Source organism: Lissotriton vulgaris, chromosome 7 (genome assembly GCF_964263255.1).
Source record: "Lissotriton vulgaris chromosome 7, aLisVul1.2, whole genome shotgun sequence".
Lineage (NCBI taxonomy): Eukaryota > Metazoa > Chordata > Amphibia > Caudata > Salamandridae > Lissotriton > Lissotriton vulgaris.
The window spans coordinates 1,556,557,797-1,556,576,537 of record NC_141695.1 but is presented as its reverse complement, the minus strand read 5'-3'; positions in this window follow the sequence as shown (position 1 = coordinate 1,556,576,537).

Genomic DNA, 18,741 nt, shown 5'->3' with positions numbered 1-18,741 from the left:
AGCAGCGCGGGGAGGAGCAGCGGATGAGGTAAGTGAAGCAGCCGTGGGTGCGCACCAAGGGACGGGCAGGGGCCATGAACACCGAGTGCTCAAAAAGCATTTTCCTCAAAGTCGGGACGTCTGGGGAAACAAAGCGTGGGCAGAAGCGGCCAGGACCTACGACGGGCGTGGGCCATGAACACTGAGTGCTCAGAAAGCCTTTTCCACAAAGTTGGGACTTCAGGGGAAACAAAGCATGGGCAGAAGCCACCAGGACCTCCTACGGGTGGGGGCCATGAACACTGAGTGCTCAGAAAGCCTTTTCCACAAAGTCGGGATGTCGGGGAAAACAAAGCGTGGGCAGAAGCGGACAGGACCAACAAAACGGCCGCTCTGCTGCGCCTCTCCTGCTGCGATGCAGCCCCCAGCCCCTTCTGCCCCGGGCAACGCCGGGGCGGGCTGCTAGTATATGATATATATATATATATATATATATATATATATATATATATATATATATATATATATATCCTACTGGCTATCGCCAGTAGGTATATATAGTTAGGATTATTTGTCTATGGGATTTTTGAAAATTCTATGTCTAATAACTTTGGCGTTTGAGGACGGAATCGGCTGAAATTTTCAGGAAAATGGCACATTTTGTTTCTGAGCAGCCCCTGAAAATTTGGTGGAGTTTCGTCAAGGGGGGGCTGAGAAAAAAGGGGGGTCCCAAAACGCGTTTTTCCCATTCATTTTTCCATAGGGCGGTTGGACTCACTTTTAGCTCGAACGGCTGAATGGATTTGCACGAAACTTGGCAAAATTGTAGGGACTGTTAGCCCGATGTGCCTTTGCTAGGTCTCAATATATGTGCTCCAGTAGTTTTTGAGAAATTAACGTTCAAAACAAGATATATATCTGTAACAGCGCTCCGGGCAGCGATCCGGTTCGCTTACTTTTCGCGAAACGGAACTTTGCGCGCAGAAAGCTGATTGGCTCTCCGGTGTCTGTCAACATTCTAAACAGTCCGGAGCGGCCGCCATCTTATCTCTCGGTAGGATCGAGAGAGAAGAGGTGAAAAACGAAGGGGGAATTTATTGAAAGGGTGCAAGGTATATCCCTCTTGACCCCCTAGGATTGTTGTTGGGGTTATTAAAGGGTCCCGTGGGGAAAATAAAAAAAAAATTATTTTTCACGGTAGAAGCGTTTCCCGGGCCGCGAACTGGGCCGCAAACTGGTAGCGAAACGGGAATTCGCCATTTTGTGCTTCGTTTTAATTGTTTAGAGACAAAAATTATCGCCGCACATCGGCCACAATGCATGAATATCGTTGAAAAGTCAGCGATATTCATGCATTATCCAGCAAATGCTCTTAGCCATGTTATCCACCTTCCATTGGATAACAGAAAGCTGATTGGCTCTCCGGTGTCTGTCAACATTCTAAATAGTCCGGAGCGGCCGCCATCTTATCTCTCGGTAGGATCGAGAGAGAAGAAGAGGTGAAAAACGAAGGGGGAATTTATTGAAAGGGGGCAAGGTATACCCCTCTTGACCCCCTAGGAATGTTGTTGGGGTTATTAAAGGGTCCCGTGGGGAAAATAAAAAAAAAATGATTTTTCACGGTAGAAGCGCTTCACGGGCCGCGAACTGGGCCGCAAACTGGTAGCGAAACGGGAATTCGCCATTTTGTGCTTCGTTTTAATTGTTTAGAGACAAAAATTATCGCCGCACATCGGCCACAATGCATGAATATCGCTGAAAAGTCAGCGATATTCATGCATTATCCAGCAAATGCTCTTAGCCATGTTATCCACCTTCCATTGGATAACATGGCTAAAAACCGCTCTGTGCGTGAGCTTTTTTTTTTTTTTTTTTGGCTGCGTGACGTTTGTTAACGTTCGATTCGATGGAAATCAGGAAGTGTTGAACACCATTTTGTCACTGCGAGTAAATATTTTGTTATAAATGAATCCTTATTGATAAACATTGTCTGCGCCATCTTGCGTTTTTGTCCAATGCCACAATTTTGTCGTGCACGGCAGCCATTTTAGATGCCTTGACCAGGGCCACTCTCTGCACGCCGCCGATTCTCAGCATGGCTCCCCACCCTCGCACGCATCTCCCCCACGCAATGGTCACCCCCGCTCTCTCTCTCATGCATGGGCCATATACTTCCCCCATCTGCGCTGCTCTTCTCTGAGAATCACACCCTGTGCCCGCTCGACACCTCCCTTTCACCCTATTCACTACCGCACCCTCTGACACTTCTCTTCCTCTGAGTCCGATTGTCCAGGCCGGACCTAGGCTATCACCTAGCCCTGCGGATGTAGTTTATGGCTCCAGCTGTAGAGTATCCAGACATGCCAACCCTCCCGATTCAGGTGTGAGACTACTGATTTCAGTGCTAGTCTTTCGCTTCCCGATTCCTGCAAGGAAAAACCCGGGGGCATATTTCCAACAACTAGCGGTAATTTTTGTCTCTAACTTGTTTAGAGACAATAATTATCGCCGCACTTCGGCGAATTTTATCGCACATAAACCTTGCTATTAGCAAGGTTTATCGCAAATGCGATAAAAAACGGCCGCAATGCATGAATATCGCTGAAAAGTCAGCGATATTCATGCATTAGTCAGCAAATGCTCTTAGCCATGTTATCCACTTCCCATTGAACAAGCGCATGGTCTTTTAAAGATTTGTGAAGTACTCGGGGCGGCGGTGTGTGTGTGTCCTCTTTCAGGAGCGGGCGGGGGGGCACTGCCAGCAATTTGCAGGCCAGGCAGTGTTCAACACGTGCATCACCTTTTCTCTGCCTGCTATTGCGCTCCATGCTTCGGAAAGGTAAGAAAAAGAACGTGCATTTGAGTTTGAAATGTCCGATCTTGTAGCAGTACACTTGCAAAGCCCACACATGACAATAACCCGATTCAAGGCCCCATTCACCCGATTTTTAAAAAAAATATAGTACTCCAAGACAGTTACATTTTAAAACTTTATTAATATTTAAATATAACGAACGCAACAAAAACTGTAAATATATTTAACCATTTTTTTAAATTAACCAGAACTATAACGATAACAACAACAACAACAATAATATAACTTTTATGCCTAAATTACGCAAACATTTAGCTAATCTGCTAAAGGGGGGAGTCGCCATTTCTTTACAATAATCAATAATGAAAAATCCACATCAATAGGGTTGCCCGTTTTCTCGATGCAGCACTATAGTGCAATATACACAGCACCTGGGGTGTCAAGAGTGAACAGGTCTTTCTTTGTTCCTTAAGATGTTATCTCCGAGAATGCTGATGCATTGGTGTCTGTACACTTCTTTGTCAATTCTGTCAAGATGATAACTGCTTTATAAACAGACGATATCTTTGTTTAGTCATTAGTGTTAAGTGTGTCTGAAACTACAGTGCCCTTCTGTTTTTTTTTCTTCAGGCTCTACAGAGTTTTGTGTGTTGTTCTTTTGAGCGACAATTATTCCAGAGGTTTCAGGTTCACTTGTTTTGTTCTGCAGTGAGTTAACAGCTTTAGAGAGTTCATGTTTATTTGCTATGTCCTGCTGTTCGTGAACTGCTTCAGAGACGTCAGCCTCATTTTTTATGTTTCAGTAGATCCTGGACCTGCCCGGCCGCGCCCAAAATGGCGCCGGTGTAAATGGGACTCGTAACTGCTTGTTCTGTACTGGTTGCCCAACCTTGATATCACGAGATACATATGCAGTTTTGAAGCACATGGCGGAGGCTTGTCTGCTGTAGTGGGGCGCCCCTTTATCGTTTCAGTCGCCATTCCGCCCGCTTTTGCTACACTGTGCCTCATCCGCCATTCAGCTGTTTACCGCCCGCTCTTACGGCTACAGCGTCTCGCTCACCATGTAGTTGAGTTGCTCCCACTCTTGCGGTGCAGCGGTAGGCGGCTGCCACAGGACTCTTAAAATGGCGGCCGGCTCTTCGGATTTGGGCCTGGTCCAGTAAAATGGCCCTGGGACACCTTGGAACTCGGACACTTGTCTGCCAGGGCTTGGGTTCCATTCTCAAAAGCGTCCCCTCAGCCTTGAAGATTGTACAAAAGTCTTGGGGGCCCTCGACTCCCGCAGGCTTCCGGTGGGGAGCGGCTGCCATGATTGCTTGCGGAATGGCCACGACGGAGCTACGAGATGGTGGTGCTCTCATGGTGACGCCAGCTTCAGTCTGAAACATCCAGAAACAAGGTGGGGCTTTCATCGTTTGGGGAAAAAAAATGTTTTAATCCAATGAAAAGTGTTATTTTTAGGTCACATGACCTAGTCTTACATAATTAGGAAAAGAAAAGTAAAATGAACCAATGAAAAGTTTTATTAACAAGTCACATGACCTGTTATGCTTACGTTACGCGCTGCGCGGCGCGCTCTGGATCGTTTCCGGGAAGCTGCGCCTTGCGCACCGGAGCACTTCCGGGTGCGCTAATGCGTCGCGTCATATGACGCATTACGCGACAATGCAGGTGCAGAATATAGTCAAAATGTCTCCACCAACCAGCGGTCGGAATTCCACCGCTTTCAGCAGTCCAAAAAGTTCGGTCAAATCTTAAGAGCGGGAGCAACTCAACTACATGGTGAGCGAGACGTTGTAGTCGCAAGAGCGAGCGGTAAACAGCTGAATGGCGGAAGAGGCACAGAGTACCAAAAGCGGGCGGAATGGCAACTAAAACGGTAAAGGGGCGCCCTACGACAGCGTGTCTTCAGGTGAAACGGATTGTGGGACAAGGTCCAGAATGAAAGATTCTTCAAAAGGGAAAAAATTCCGCCGGACCCCGGGAGCCGGCCGCCTATGCCGGGGGCGATCTCAGGCCTCACCAGGGCAACACGACTTGGGGAGGGGGCAGGAGCCAAGCGCCCCCTCTCAGTCCGCGCCATCTCACCGCCCCTCGGGGGCCTCCGTCAAGCGGTTTAGGGAGGCACCGTATCACATTGTTTTCCAATGCAGTCAGGTCCACAAATGGACCCCACTTACTTTGAATAGTGAAGCTGCAGCAGGTGCAAATAAGGTTTAAACAGTGTTACAAGAACTGCTTAGAACTCTGAAGTATGGCACTCAATAACCAGGACTTATGCCATTTATGTAAGGCAGTGACATGGAAGCAACTCAGGGACAAAAAGCATGAATGAACATTCACGTATGAAAATCTTATTTGGAGAAGGGGTAGAATCCAAACGCCCCCTGCCAGTTCGCGCCACTACACCGTATGTGAAAAATCTGAAGCCATCATTCTACAAACTCTCAACGCTTGTTATCAGTGCATGACTTTCATGCTCGATCGATTGAGCTAGCCGGATCGGGCAATAAAAAGTATAAAATAGTTATGTAAATAGTTATTTAATAAAATGTTTTATTCTGTTTCTTTGGTGGTGTGTTGTGTATATTTATAATATTTGCATAGGGTTTGCCGTTATTTTGGGCGGTGTGGGTGGCGGAGTCGAGCTGTTTTGCAGCCCTCATGGTGTGGAGCTCAATTCATTTCACTATTTTCGTATTTCTCATGAAGGGTTATTCCTAATGTTTGTATTTTACCGAGGTTAAAAAGAGATCGAATAAGTGGTCTACTGATTTTGCTCGATTACTTTTATTTTTTTACACGATTTTTCACTATCTGCAAAGACTAAACAGAGTATTGCGACTTTGTGCTTGTTTGTAAATAGAGAATGATCCAAAGAGAACCAATTGTAAAACAGTAAATGCTTGGATAATAATCAATCAAATGGAGAGACAAGCAGGTACGACGGATTACAACAGGGGTAAAGGTCTGCGTTAACTACCGTTCACTATCTGCAAAGAGAGAGTACTACTAAGAGAAAAGAGGGGAGTGGGGGGGGGCAGCGTTCAAAGCACATCAGCGTGCATAAACACGAAAACGTTTTTACCTATCACGTACTTGACATTTGACAGCTTTTGATGTTTGCTATTAAAAAACCATTGAAATTCACAGAAAAAACCATAGGTTATACTCCATATATAGTTAGGAATTTGCATTTACAAAACCTTGAAAATTCAATGAAAAAACCATTGGTTTTAGGCCATATATAGTTAGGGATTTGCATTTAGAAAACCTTATTTTACTCGCATAAAACCATTGAAATTCCATATATAGTTATAAGCGCTAACTATATATCGCGCACCCGCAATCCACTGCTGATGATGTCACATATTACATCATTCATGACATGGTTAGTGACATCACTGATGACATCACTGATGACATCTCAAATGACATCACTGATGACATCACTGATAACATCTCATTTGACATGACTGATCACATCACTGATGATATCATTCATGTGATAATACCATGAACCTCTTCAGACTCTAATATAACCTTAGATACAATCAGTGTAAACAGACAGTCACTCATCCATGGAGTTACTCACACACCTAGTCAGTTATGCCAAAAATCAATCACACCTCCATTTTCTCAACTATACAGTTATACACACCTTACTTATTCAAACATATACTAACACATATTTACTTTACTCTCTTATACAATCTCTGATACATGTTCACAATGATCCATACAGCCACTCACACATTCACTAGCTCTTATGCACAGTTATTTATAGATGTCAACTCTCACATGTACTGTGTTTTACATATGTACTTAATTTGACATGTAGCACTGAGATATCCATTCACTCACTAATACACTCATGCACAGTCAACCGCCCATACAGCTGTTTCCACATGCAGTTTTGAATCTATACATATAGTGAATCAACTACTCACACATCTATGTACAGAGTCACACACCTCCCAGCCACCCATACACACACACTCAGTTTCCCATACAAATACTTGGACAACCAATCAATAACCCATACAGTTACTCATATAGCTACTGATCAACATATGCAGCAGTTTGTAGAACAACAGATATAATGATGCACAAATTAAAACAGTTTAGTCACTAACCCATGCACTCAGTGAGACACATTTAATCACTCACTCATACAGTCAGTCTTGCACCTACTAAATCCTTCATCCAGACACTTATACATCCACTCATTCTTCAATATGTAAAACATATTTTAACTTTACAGAAACATACAGTCACTGGATGTTGTAATCAGTGATGTCATCAGTGATGTCATTTGAGATGTCATCAGTGATGTCACTAACCATGTCATGAATGATGTAATATGTGACATCATCAGCAGTGGATTGCGGGTGCGCGATATATAGTTAGCGCTTATAACTATATATGGAATTTCAATGGTTTTATGCGAGTAAAATAAGGTTTTCTAAATGCAAATCCCTAACTATATATGGCCTAAAACCAATGGTTTTTTCATTGAATTTTCAAGGTTTTGTAAATGCAAATTCCTAACTATATATGGAGTATAACCTATGGTTTTTTCTGTGTATATATATATATATATATATATATATATATATATATATATATATATATATATATATATATATATATATATATATATATATATATATATATATGTATATATATATATGTATATATATATATATATATATATATATATATATATATATATATATATATATATATATATATATATTCACTGAAAAAACCATAGGTTTCACACCAGTTATACTTAGCTGGAAATTTTACTGACATAAAACCATTGAAATTCCAACGTTATAGTTAGTTGGACTCACTATAACAAGCGCGCCTGCAATGCACTGCTGATGACGTCACATATTACATCACTCATGAAATCGTCAGTGACATCACTCATGACATCACTGATGACACCAGCCAGTGAATGTGTGTCTTTCTGAAAAATTAATGTGTTTTATATATGCATTTGTAAAGGTTGATGGAAGAATAAATGGTTAAATAAGTGTGTAAATGGATGTTTTAAAAAAAAATGATTGGTTAACTGCCTTATTAAGTGTATTTTATTGAATACATATATTAGCGAGTAACTTTTAAATATTGAAATATATGTATCAGTGTTTCACTTTGTGTATAAGAAGCTGCATGGGTTGGTGACTGACTCACTGTTTGTATGTGTTTTGAAGACAGTATATGTGCAGGACTGTATGGGTGGATGAGTGTGTATATGTGTGTGTTAGTGAGTGAATGACTGTCTCACTATTGTCTTTATTAGTAACAACATATATTTTAATCTAGTGTATGTGAGTTTTGATGTATATAAGTGAGTATATGTGAGAGTAAGAGATTGTAAGAGTTCCTGTTTAAATAAGTATATGTTTCTATAAGTGATTGTTTAAGAGAGTAAGTATGTGTAAGTTTCCTTAGAAGTAAGGAGGTAGTGTGTGTATAGTTGTATATGCAAATAAATGGATGTTCAATAGTTTATTTGCATGTGTATGTGTGTGAGTAACTTTTGGATGACTGTCGGTGAATAACAGGATGTATAGATGTATCACTACATATGATGAGTGAGTATATGTATGAGTGACTATATAGAACTGTTGGTGAATGAGTGGATGTGTATATAGATGGTGGAATTACTGAATTGGTTGTTGTAACTGGTATGGGTATCTCCATTTTTTTGAAAATGTTAGTTTCTATTTTTGAATATGTATTTCAAGGGTTACATTGCACTAAAAGGAGGTCTGTTACTCTGTCACAAGGATGGTGTCATGAGTGATGTCACTGACGATGTCATGAGTGATGTAATATGTGACGTCATCAGCAGTGCATTGCATGCGCGCTTGTTATAGTGAGTCCAACTAACTATAACGTTGGAATTTCAATGGTTTTATGTCAGTAAAATTTCCAGCCAACTATAACTGGTGTGAAACCTATGTTTTTTTCAGTGAAATTAATAGGTTTTTTAAATACTAATGCCAAACTAAAACTGGTGTGAAACCTATGTTTTTTTTAGTGAATTTCATAGGTTTTTTAAATGCTAATTCCTAACTATATATAGGGCCTCAAACCCATGAAAAGTAATATTTTTTATAATGAATCCTATATTGTATATTTATATAATACTATTTTTACTTATTTTTTTGCCCTGGAGCGTTGCCGGTGCGCGCCCCGCTGAGCGTCCTGTTAGCACTATTGCCGCGAACGAAAACATCATCGTGCCGTATCGCGTAGCCGCGTCCGCATGATACGCACGGTGTAAGCGCACCCGGAAGCACTCGAGCGAATACGATCGCGCAACGTAAGCATCCGACGCGCGGGCGCGCCTGGGGGCGTGTAGCGTAAGCGCGTCTGGTCATGTGACCTGGAAATAACACTTTTTATTGGTGCAGAACAGTTTTGGTTTCCAAATGATGAAAGCCCGGGTCATCTGACCTGAAAATCACACTTTTCATTGGTTCAGGACAGTTTTTTTTCCAAATGATGAAAGCCCCCACCTTTTTTCCTTATTCTGACTTTGTCCTTTGACTGAGGAAGACCTGTTTGGAGATCTGTGACTAATATTTATACTTTAAAATGGCTACAGTAGCAGCAGCAGCTGGAGCATCTGCACCACCACCACCACCACCAGGAGGACCACCACAACACCACAGTGATGGAGATGAAGAAGAGGAGGAGGAGGAGGAGGAGGGGAGTAGGACATTCCTACCAGAAGACAATACCCCATATAGGCCAAAGCAGCACATTGTGTGGGAGTTTTTTCCATCCCAGAAGGCAAGAAGAAAGTGAATGCGCCAAAGGTGACTTGCCAAATCTGTGGCATTGAACTTTCAAGGGGGAACCCTAATAAGAAATACTCATTTGGCAATAACACCATGATTCGGCACATGCAGCGCAGGCATCCCTAGAACTATGCTGCGGCAGAGGTGAGAGAACTGGACAGCAACCCTCCCCAATCTTCACCCAGTACCTCCAAACGAAAGCAACCCACTCCATCGGGACCAGAGACAAGGGAGATGGTCCCAAACATAGTTTGGGGAATACAAGATCTCCTGTATATTTTGTGGTAAGACCATCACCTATGGTGAGCAAAGCATAAAGCTCATCAACCGTGCTGGTGACGACCACAATTGCCCCAAAAACCAATAATTTTGTCCTGATTTTTTTTTGCTCCAGTTGAGCCGTTTACAATTCCCTGTTTTTTGTTTCACCCCATAAAAATAACAAAAAAAATATAAAATAGTTCATAAAAGCCAAAAAAAGTACAAAATGTTCAAAAAAACATTAAAAAAAATATAAAATAACAAAAAGAAGAAAAAAACCAGTTCTTTTTAGAACTACCTCCAATTTATAAAAAAAAGGCTACATTTTTTTGTCATTCTTTTTTTCCCCATGGTACGCTCCCCGGTCCGCTCCCCTGTGCGCGTACCGAGCACTCCCCCCGCGCAAATCGAAAAAAAAAATGTTTTTTGTCCCGCGGGGCCCTTTTATAGCCCCCACATCAAACCTAGGGGGTCAGGGGGGTCTACTCTGCCCCCTTATGGTCATTTCCCCCTTTGTTTTTGCCACCTCTTGTGTCTCGATCCTACCGAAACACAAGATGGCGGCCGCTCCGGACTGTTTGGAATGTTGAGAGCCAATCAGCTTTCCGTGCGCGAACTCACGTAGCGCGCTGGTTAGCGCCCGGGGCGCGCTTATAGATATATATTTTTTTTTAACCTAAATTACTCAAAATCCACTGGAGCACATATCTTGAGACATAGCAAAGGCACATCGGGCTACCAGTCCCTACAATTTTGCCAAGTTTCCTGGAAATCCATTCAGCCGTTCGGGCTAAAAGTGAGGTCGACCGCCCCATGGAAATTAACATGGGTAAAACACGTTTTGGAACCCCCCTTTTTTCTCGGCCCCCGCTTGACAAATCCCCCCCAAACTTTCAGGGAAGGACCGGAGCGCGGTGAGGCAAATTTGAGGAAATTTTCAGGCAGATTCCTCAACCGGCGCCAAAGTTATTCACAATAGAATGTTGCGATTTCCCTATTGAAAATAATCCTAACTATAACTACCTACTGGCGACCGCCAGTAGGTAGTGTATATATATATATATATATATATATATATATATATATATATATATATATATATATATATATATATATATATATATATATATATATATATATATATATATATTCCAAACAAAGCACAGGGTCCTGCTGGGATTCTTCTACCGGGCCAGGTGGCGCATAAGGATCGGCGGACCACAAAAGCCGATTACCATATAATCCAGGGATTGCTTCACAGCAATAGAAAAATGCGCACTCAGGAATAATTGTGGATTCCTGAGTGCGCATTTTTCTATTGCTGTGAAGCAATCCCTGGATTATATATATATATATATATATATATATATATATATATATATATATATATATATATATATATATAATCCAACTTGTCCCAAATGTGCTTCGCAGCGCAGACTTCTTATTCAATTGCTTTTATTTTTCCATGTTGGTGAAGTGGTGCAAGCCTTCAGACGCGTTTCGGACGCTGTGTCCTTGCTCACTGATATATATATATATTTATATATATGCAGACACTTCTGTTCTCTCCTCAAGGGCAAAATCAGAACAACGAACCACCAACAGCATGAAATATAAGTAGAAGAGATTTATTATCCCTTAGTGCTCAGCAGGACGCGTTTCGGGTAACAGGTACCCTTGATCACATGACAGGTCAGCAGTGCAAAAGCAGTTTTTTAAATACATTTTTTTCTCTTTTCTCCATTTTTTTTTCATCACCATGTGACCATGAAAAGTGAAAACATACTTAATCATTATAACACGCAAATCCAAAGAATGCATGGTTTTACACAAAAGTCAGTGCTAAACACGCTCATCAGCTAAATGCATAAAACACCTTGTATGACAATTTACATGGTAGGTGAAAAAGCATATATATTACCTACTGGCCAGTAGGTATAGATAGTTAGGATTGGCTACCATAGGAAATTCCGAACATTCTATTGGGAATAACTTTGGCGCCGATTGAGGGATCTGCCTGTTATTTTCCTTAAAATTGTCTCGCTGCGCTCTGCTCCTTCCCTGAAATTTTCGGGGGGGATTCATGAAGTGGGGGCTGAGAAAAAAGGGGGTCCCAAAACGTGTTTTCCCCATGTTAATTTCCATAGGACGGTCTGACAAGTCTACAGCCAGAACCGCTGAATGGAATTACGCCAAACTTGGCAAAATTGTAGGGACTGGTACGCAGATGTGCCTTTGCTATGTTTTTTTTGCTCCAGTGGTTTTTATGAAAATTAGGTTCAAAAACACATTAATATCTATATGAGCTTACGGGTCCGCGCACCGTATGCGTACCGTACGCGTACCATACGCGTACATGCACGTACCCTTACGTGTGCAAGCCCGATCCTGATTGGCTGGCAGTCGACTGTCAACATTCCAAACTGTCCAAACCAGGAAGAGTTGGCCACCATCTTGTTTCTCAGGAGAACTGAGGCACAAGAGAGCCCAAAACAAGAGTGGAAAACACGAAAAGGGGGCAGGGTAGAGACCCCCCAACCCCCTAGCCCTTCTCAGGGGGTCTCAGAAGGACCCCCAAGGGCAGAAAAAAAAATCGAAAGATCGCGGGGTACGCGCACGGTACACGTATAGGTGCAAGTACGTACGCGTACCGTGCGCCTATCCCGCGATTTTATGAAAAAAAATAATAATGTTGCCCTTGGGGGTCCTTCTGGGACAACCTGAGAAGGGCTAGGGGTCAGGGAGTCTTTACCCTGACCCCTTTTTGCGTTTTCCACTCTTGTTTTGTGCTCTCTTGTGCCTCAGTTCTACTGAGAAATTAGAGGGCTGCTCAGGTGGTACCAGAAGGATATTAACATATTAAAACGTTATTCGCTAATAGAATTTGCATTTAAAAACCTTTGAAGCTTTTTGGAAAAAAAATAGGTTTCACGCCAGATATAGTTCGGAATTAGCATTTAAAAAACCTTGCAAATTCACTGAAAAAATCATAGGTTTCAGGCCATATATAGTTAGGAATTAGCATTTAAAAAACCTTGCAAATTCACTTAAAAAACCATAGGTTTCAGGCCTTATATAGTTAGGAATTAGCATTTAAAAAACCTTGCCAATTCACTTAAAAAAACATAGGTTTCCAGGCCTATATAGTTAGGAATTAGCATTTAAAAAACCTTGCAAATTCACTTAAAAAAAAACATAGGTTTCAGGCCTTATATAGTTAGGAATTAGCAATTAAAGAACCTTGCAAATTCACTTAAAAACCATAGGTTTCAGGCCTTATATAGTTAGGAATTAGCATTTAAAAAACCTTTGAAATTCACTGAAAAAACCATAGGTTTCAGGCCTTATATAGTTAGGAATTAGCTTTAAAAAAACCTTTGAAATTCACTCAAAAAAAGTTTTAGGGGTGTTATAGTTTGCTGGACATTTCACTCACACAAAACCATTTAAATTGCTCCTATATAGTTAGTTGGACTAACTATATTTCGCGTACCCGCAATGCACTGCTGATGATGTCACATATTAGATCATTCATGACATGGTCAGTGACATCTTTGATGACATCTCAAATGACATCACTGATGACACCACTGATGACATCAACCAGTGAATTTGGTTTGCTTCTTTATTTAAATATGCATTATATATATAGCAATTTGCATTGAAGAATGAGTGGATATATATAAATAAATATTTGGATGGAGGATTTAGTAGCAGTGTAATTGACTGTTTACTTGACCAATTTATAGTGTCTCAAAAAAATCATCGATCTCTTTTTGCAGGACATAGTCAGGAGCCTGAAATCCTATGTACAGTATACGAGTGACTTTCTTAGGAAAATTCATGACATAGGATGGAGGTCCTCGTATCTGTTAATAGCTCTTGATGTGTCTAGTTTATATACATGCATTAGAAATCGGGATGGCATGCGGGCTATTGAATATTTCCTTCGAAATAGGCCAATTATATACTCTCAGCATTCAAACATGTTGCTAAAGATGATAGCATTCTGCTTAGAGAATATTTTTTTTCTTTTTGATGGGAGGATGTACCAACAAATGCAGGGTGTAGCTATAGGGGCCAGCTTCTCCCCTAGCTATGCCTGTTTTTTCATGGGCTGGTAATAGGAGCTGGTCCTCAGGCGGCAACATGAGTTGGTTTTCAACAGCAATGTTATAACTTGGTTACGTTACATTGACGACTTGTTCATTATATGGGACGGAAGTATAGCCAGTGCCACTGATTTTATTGAAAAGTTGAATCTGAATTAAGTTAACCTACTCTTCATGGCAGAGATGAGCAGAGAAAAGTTATGTTTCTGGACGTAAGGATACATGTGGTTGAAAATGAGCTTACAACTACCTTATACCGCAAACCTACATCCGGCAATACACTCTTACATGCCTAAAGCGCGCATCCCCCCACTTATTGAGGAGCATCCCGTACGGGGAAATGCTCCGTATAAGACGTATTTGTAGCAGGGAGGCTGATTGTGAGGAAAAACAAAATGAGTGCAGAGTCAGGTTTCTGGATAGAGGGTACAGGTCAAAGGTGATTGAGGCAGCTATTAGGAAAACTAAGTCACTAGTCAGAACAGATCTGTTGCAGTACAGGAGAAAACAGAACGTTGAAGGAACAGAACAGGAACCGATTAGACTTATCCTTGGCTTTTCGAAGCAGCAGAAACAGATCAGGGAGATAGTCCGGAAAAACTGGCCTATTGTCAAAGGCGACCCGGTAATAGGGGGTCAATGCCTAAAATGCCATTGATAACTTTCAGAAGAAATAACAACATGGGCTCCGCTTTGGTCAGAAGTAATTTTCAGACCAGAGGGAAGGGTTCATGGTGGATGGCAAGGAAAGGTTTCTTCAAATGTTCTGTATGTAAGGCGTGCCAGCATGGAGTCAACACGACTAGCTATACCCCTGCGTTTGGCTCTGCGGCCTGCAAAATCAGCCATTACATAACTTGCAAATCTGAATTTGCAGTGTACGTGCTCACCTGCAGTTGCGATCTATGTTATGTAGGAAGCACTAAACTACCTGTGCACAAGAGGGTGCTGCAACATATCCGTGCCATATGCAACAAGGATGATAGTTACCCTGTGGCACGGCATTTCCAACAAAGTCATAACAGCGACCCTAAGCACCTGAAATATTATGCAATAGATACCATCCTGCCTCAAAAAAGAGGGTGTGGCATTGGGTTCTCCAGGCCTACATACTCCGCAGAATACCCTCTACACCATAAGAACTGTTGGCACGGAAACTAGAAAATGCAAAAGACAAGTTTATTAAGACCCCGTGGGGTGGTGGTACATTCCTACAGCACCCTTCGGCAATGCAAGAAGTATCACACCGAACATCGGTGCAAGTCCTTCTTTTATACAATTTTACAGTCATTAAAAGGTAGGCGGTACATCGTTACAGAGTTTTAGGTACATATATGGTCATTTTTGGAACACAGCCAACTCATGGGAGGAGCTATAACACCACTGGTCAGTTTGGCGGAACATTCCTAAGTGATGACTGGTCAATCTAAACTGCGCATGTGTGGGCTTGACCATTACTAAAAATAGCCTGTTGCTGGGCAAACTCGAGTGGTCAGTGGTACAGAGGAAGGACAAAAGGGCATGCTGACCACGAGGCAACGCATTCTCTAAAATGGCCGCCGTTACATACAAAATGGCATTCAACAACTATAGCCAAGATAAGGGAGGAAACACGTGTAGCAAAGCTTAACACTAACCCGATCATTGTCAAATTACGACAGACGACCCTTTTAGCGTTTAGCTGAAGCTACCTCATAGTGGACATAGTCGGGGTACTCATCTTCTATATCGATAGACATAATCTGTGCACCTTCTTTATGAACCATTTGTTCATGTTTCGCAAAAGCTCGATTGGATGGAATACAAGCAGAGAGACACATAGAGCATAATACAAGGCCACACTGAATACAAAGGCATAAGAAGAATAATATCCCAACTATTACACATAGAATCGTCAGTAACTTCCAACCCCAAGTACTAAGCATTGACCAAAACCACCCCAGAAAGGTCCATGTACCATTATCAGGATGTATCTCAGCAGCAATTTTATGTAATTTGGATATGGCATCATACACAGAAGGTGAATTATCTGGCACCTACACACAGCAACTACTTCCGATAATGCGGCATGCCCCCCCTCGGTCAGCTAGCACTACGTCTAACACCATCCTGTTTTGGAGCGTTACAATTCTAGATATCTGAAGCTCCTCAGTTAAATTTCCTAACGCAAAAGGAGTATCATTGGCAACAGCTTCTACAACCCGAGTTAACCTTCGTATTTTTTGACTATTCAGAGCAGCTCCAACAAAAGAAAACAGGCCTAAATTAAAATCAACATATTGTTGCAACGCAGTGTCCGTTTGGTCTATATCATCAAGGACTACTGCTCTCTTTACCCTATTCAATATGAAATCGTGGTAGAGAATATAGTTGTTATGATACATAGGCGGGGCAATAAACACAGGGGGTAATACAAAGGATATATAACATGTTCCTAACCATCCTATAGGGAGACGATGATAGCCTTTATTTCCACATATAAAGTACGTATTTCGGGAGGCCACAAATGATATACCGTTTGGAGTGTCAAAGGTGAGAGTGGTGTTACATTCACTTCTGCCAACTGGGATTGTACCTTTATTACGAACACATAGGTCAGCTTTAGTATCAATAACAGTGATTACATGAGAATTGGACACATTGACACTCCGTTGATTATTGTAAACTCGTGGTGCTGACACGTTGTCAGGGCGGTACTCCTCCCATTCAAACTTAGTTCCTTCAGCTTGCGGATAGCCGTCTCGATCATTATAACATATCTTATTAAGTCGAAAGAGCAGCCCCCCTTTCGTTGGCCATCGCAAAGTGAATAGGAGGGTGTACCAGGCATTGCAAGAACCATTATGAGAAAACGGGAGTGGGATAAGCGGTGTGCCTCCTTTCTTTTGGTGTCCAGGCAACATCCCACATACCCAGCAGTTCGAAGTATTAGTCATATTGTGAGTGTGATGCAGAATCTGAATAAAACTATTGTTCAAATAAGTTTGTCGGTGTCGCTCTTCATGATAAGGCAGAGTGAAATGAAAATGTTCAGATGGAATCGGGGTAGTCGGTAACAAATGTTCTCGCACCGGTACCACAAGTTCTACTACCCAAGCTATCACAGCTATCACAACAATTGTCAATACAAATAATACAGCACCAAGAATTCTCTTGTCTCGCACTGCAGAAGACGCCATAGTTCAAAGTTCAAAAAGTGTCTCAAAAACACAACTAAAAAATAAAAATATGAGTGCTGAGCTCCGAGGTAGCCGTTGGTTTCTTCTCCGAGATTCAAGACGGGTGTCGCTACACTTGGCAGAACAGATCCCCCCCCCTTGATATTCCCGGCTTCCGTTTCACAAACCCCAGAGCGGTAACTCAACCAGTCTCGCACCCAAAAAAAACTTCTTATCGTGGTCGTAGATTGTATCTTTCTCGTCCAGAAACAGTGTGGTCCGGGAAGGCTCCCTCCGATTCGGCAGACGTTACAGCTGGGCTCTTCTCCTCGTCCAAGATGTCTTAATAGTCAGACAACACAGTTGGGCTCACCAGATCCGGAGAGACACGGCGGCAGTGAGTAGAGTGCACCCACCGCTTCCTGTTAGTGACTCACACAGCCGTACAAGTTGCCAGCAATACCTGTTCGGGACCACGCCACCTCGGTTCCAGGCTGCTTGTTCTCTCGAAAGAACGGATCATGACATGATCCCTAGGACGAAGATTGTGAGCCTCTCCAATGGAATTGTCGGGGAGCGCTTCTCGAACCTGTTGATGAATAGAAGGTAAATCATTTGTTAATCGTGCCAAATAATCGTTCATCATTATACAAGGCACATCATGTAACAATCGAGGCTTAGGAACTCCCCATATGTTCATAGGCCTTCCAAACACCACTTCATAAGGTGTGAGGCCAGTTCGGGAATGGGGCACTGATCTGATAGATAGCGATGCCAGAGGCAAAGCATCCGGCCACTTCAAGAACGTAGATGCCACAATCTTTGCTAGCTTTAATTTCAGAGTAGCATTATATCGTTCAACAAGACCTGCTGACTGAGGATGGAACACAGCATGAAATTTCTGCTGAATTCCCAATCCCTTCATCACGTATTCCACAATTTTCCCAACAAAATGAGGACCATTGTCGCTCCACAAAAATTTACAAACGCCGTATCGAGGGAAGTACTCTTTGAGCAAAACCTTAGCTGTTGTCAACGCTGTATTATCCTTCGTGGGGAAGGCCTCAATCCATTTACTGAAAGCACACACCACCACTAAGACATACTTAAGGTTATTACAACGCTCAAGCTGGATGTAATCCATTTGTAGTACTTCAAACGGTGCAGTAGGTGGAACAAACCCTCCTTTCGGAGTATGAGTCCATTTTGCAGGATTGTGCTGCAAACATATCAGACAGGTCTGCACTACTCTCTTGGCCGTATTGGCAATCTCAGGATGCTCCCAAACTCGCGTTAGCAATCGAGTAATTGCAAGAGCTCCAACATGTGCCAATCCATGTGTCATTTGGACCATCGCTTGCAAGTAAGCTGCAGGCAATTTCCATCTTTCCATGTCTTTACTTCGCCAACAACCCTAATCATCCAGCACTCCCTCTGCTGCCCAGGTTGCGAGTTCTGCTTCAGACGCTGATCTCTGAATGTCTATTATTTCCTCTCTAGCATCATGCCATCGCTCAACCTGTGACTTCACCACATACATTGGAGAGTCATTTCGTGACATAGCCATTTGTCTTGCTATACTGTCT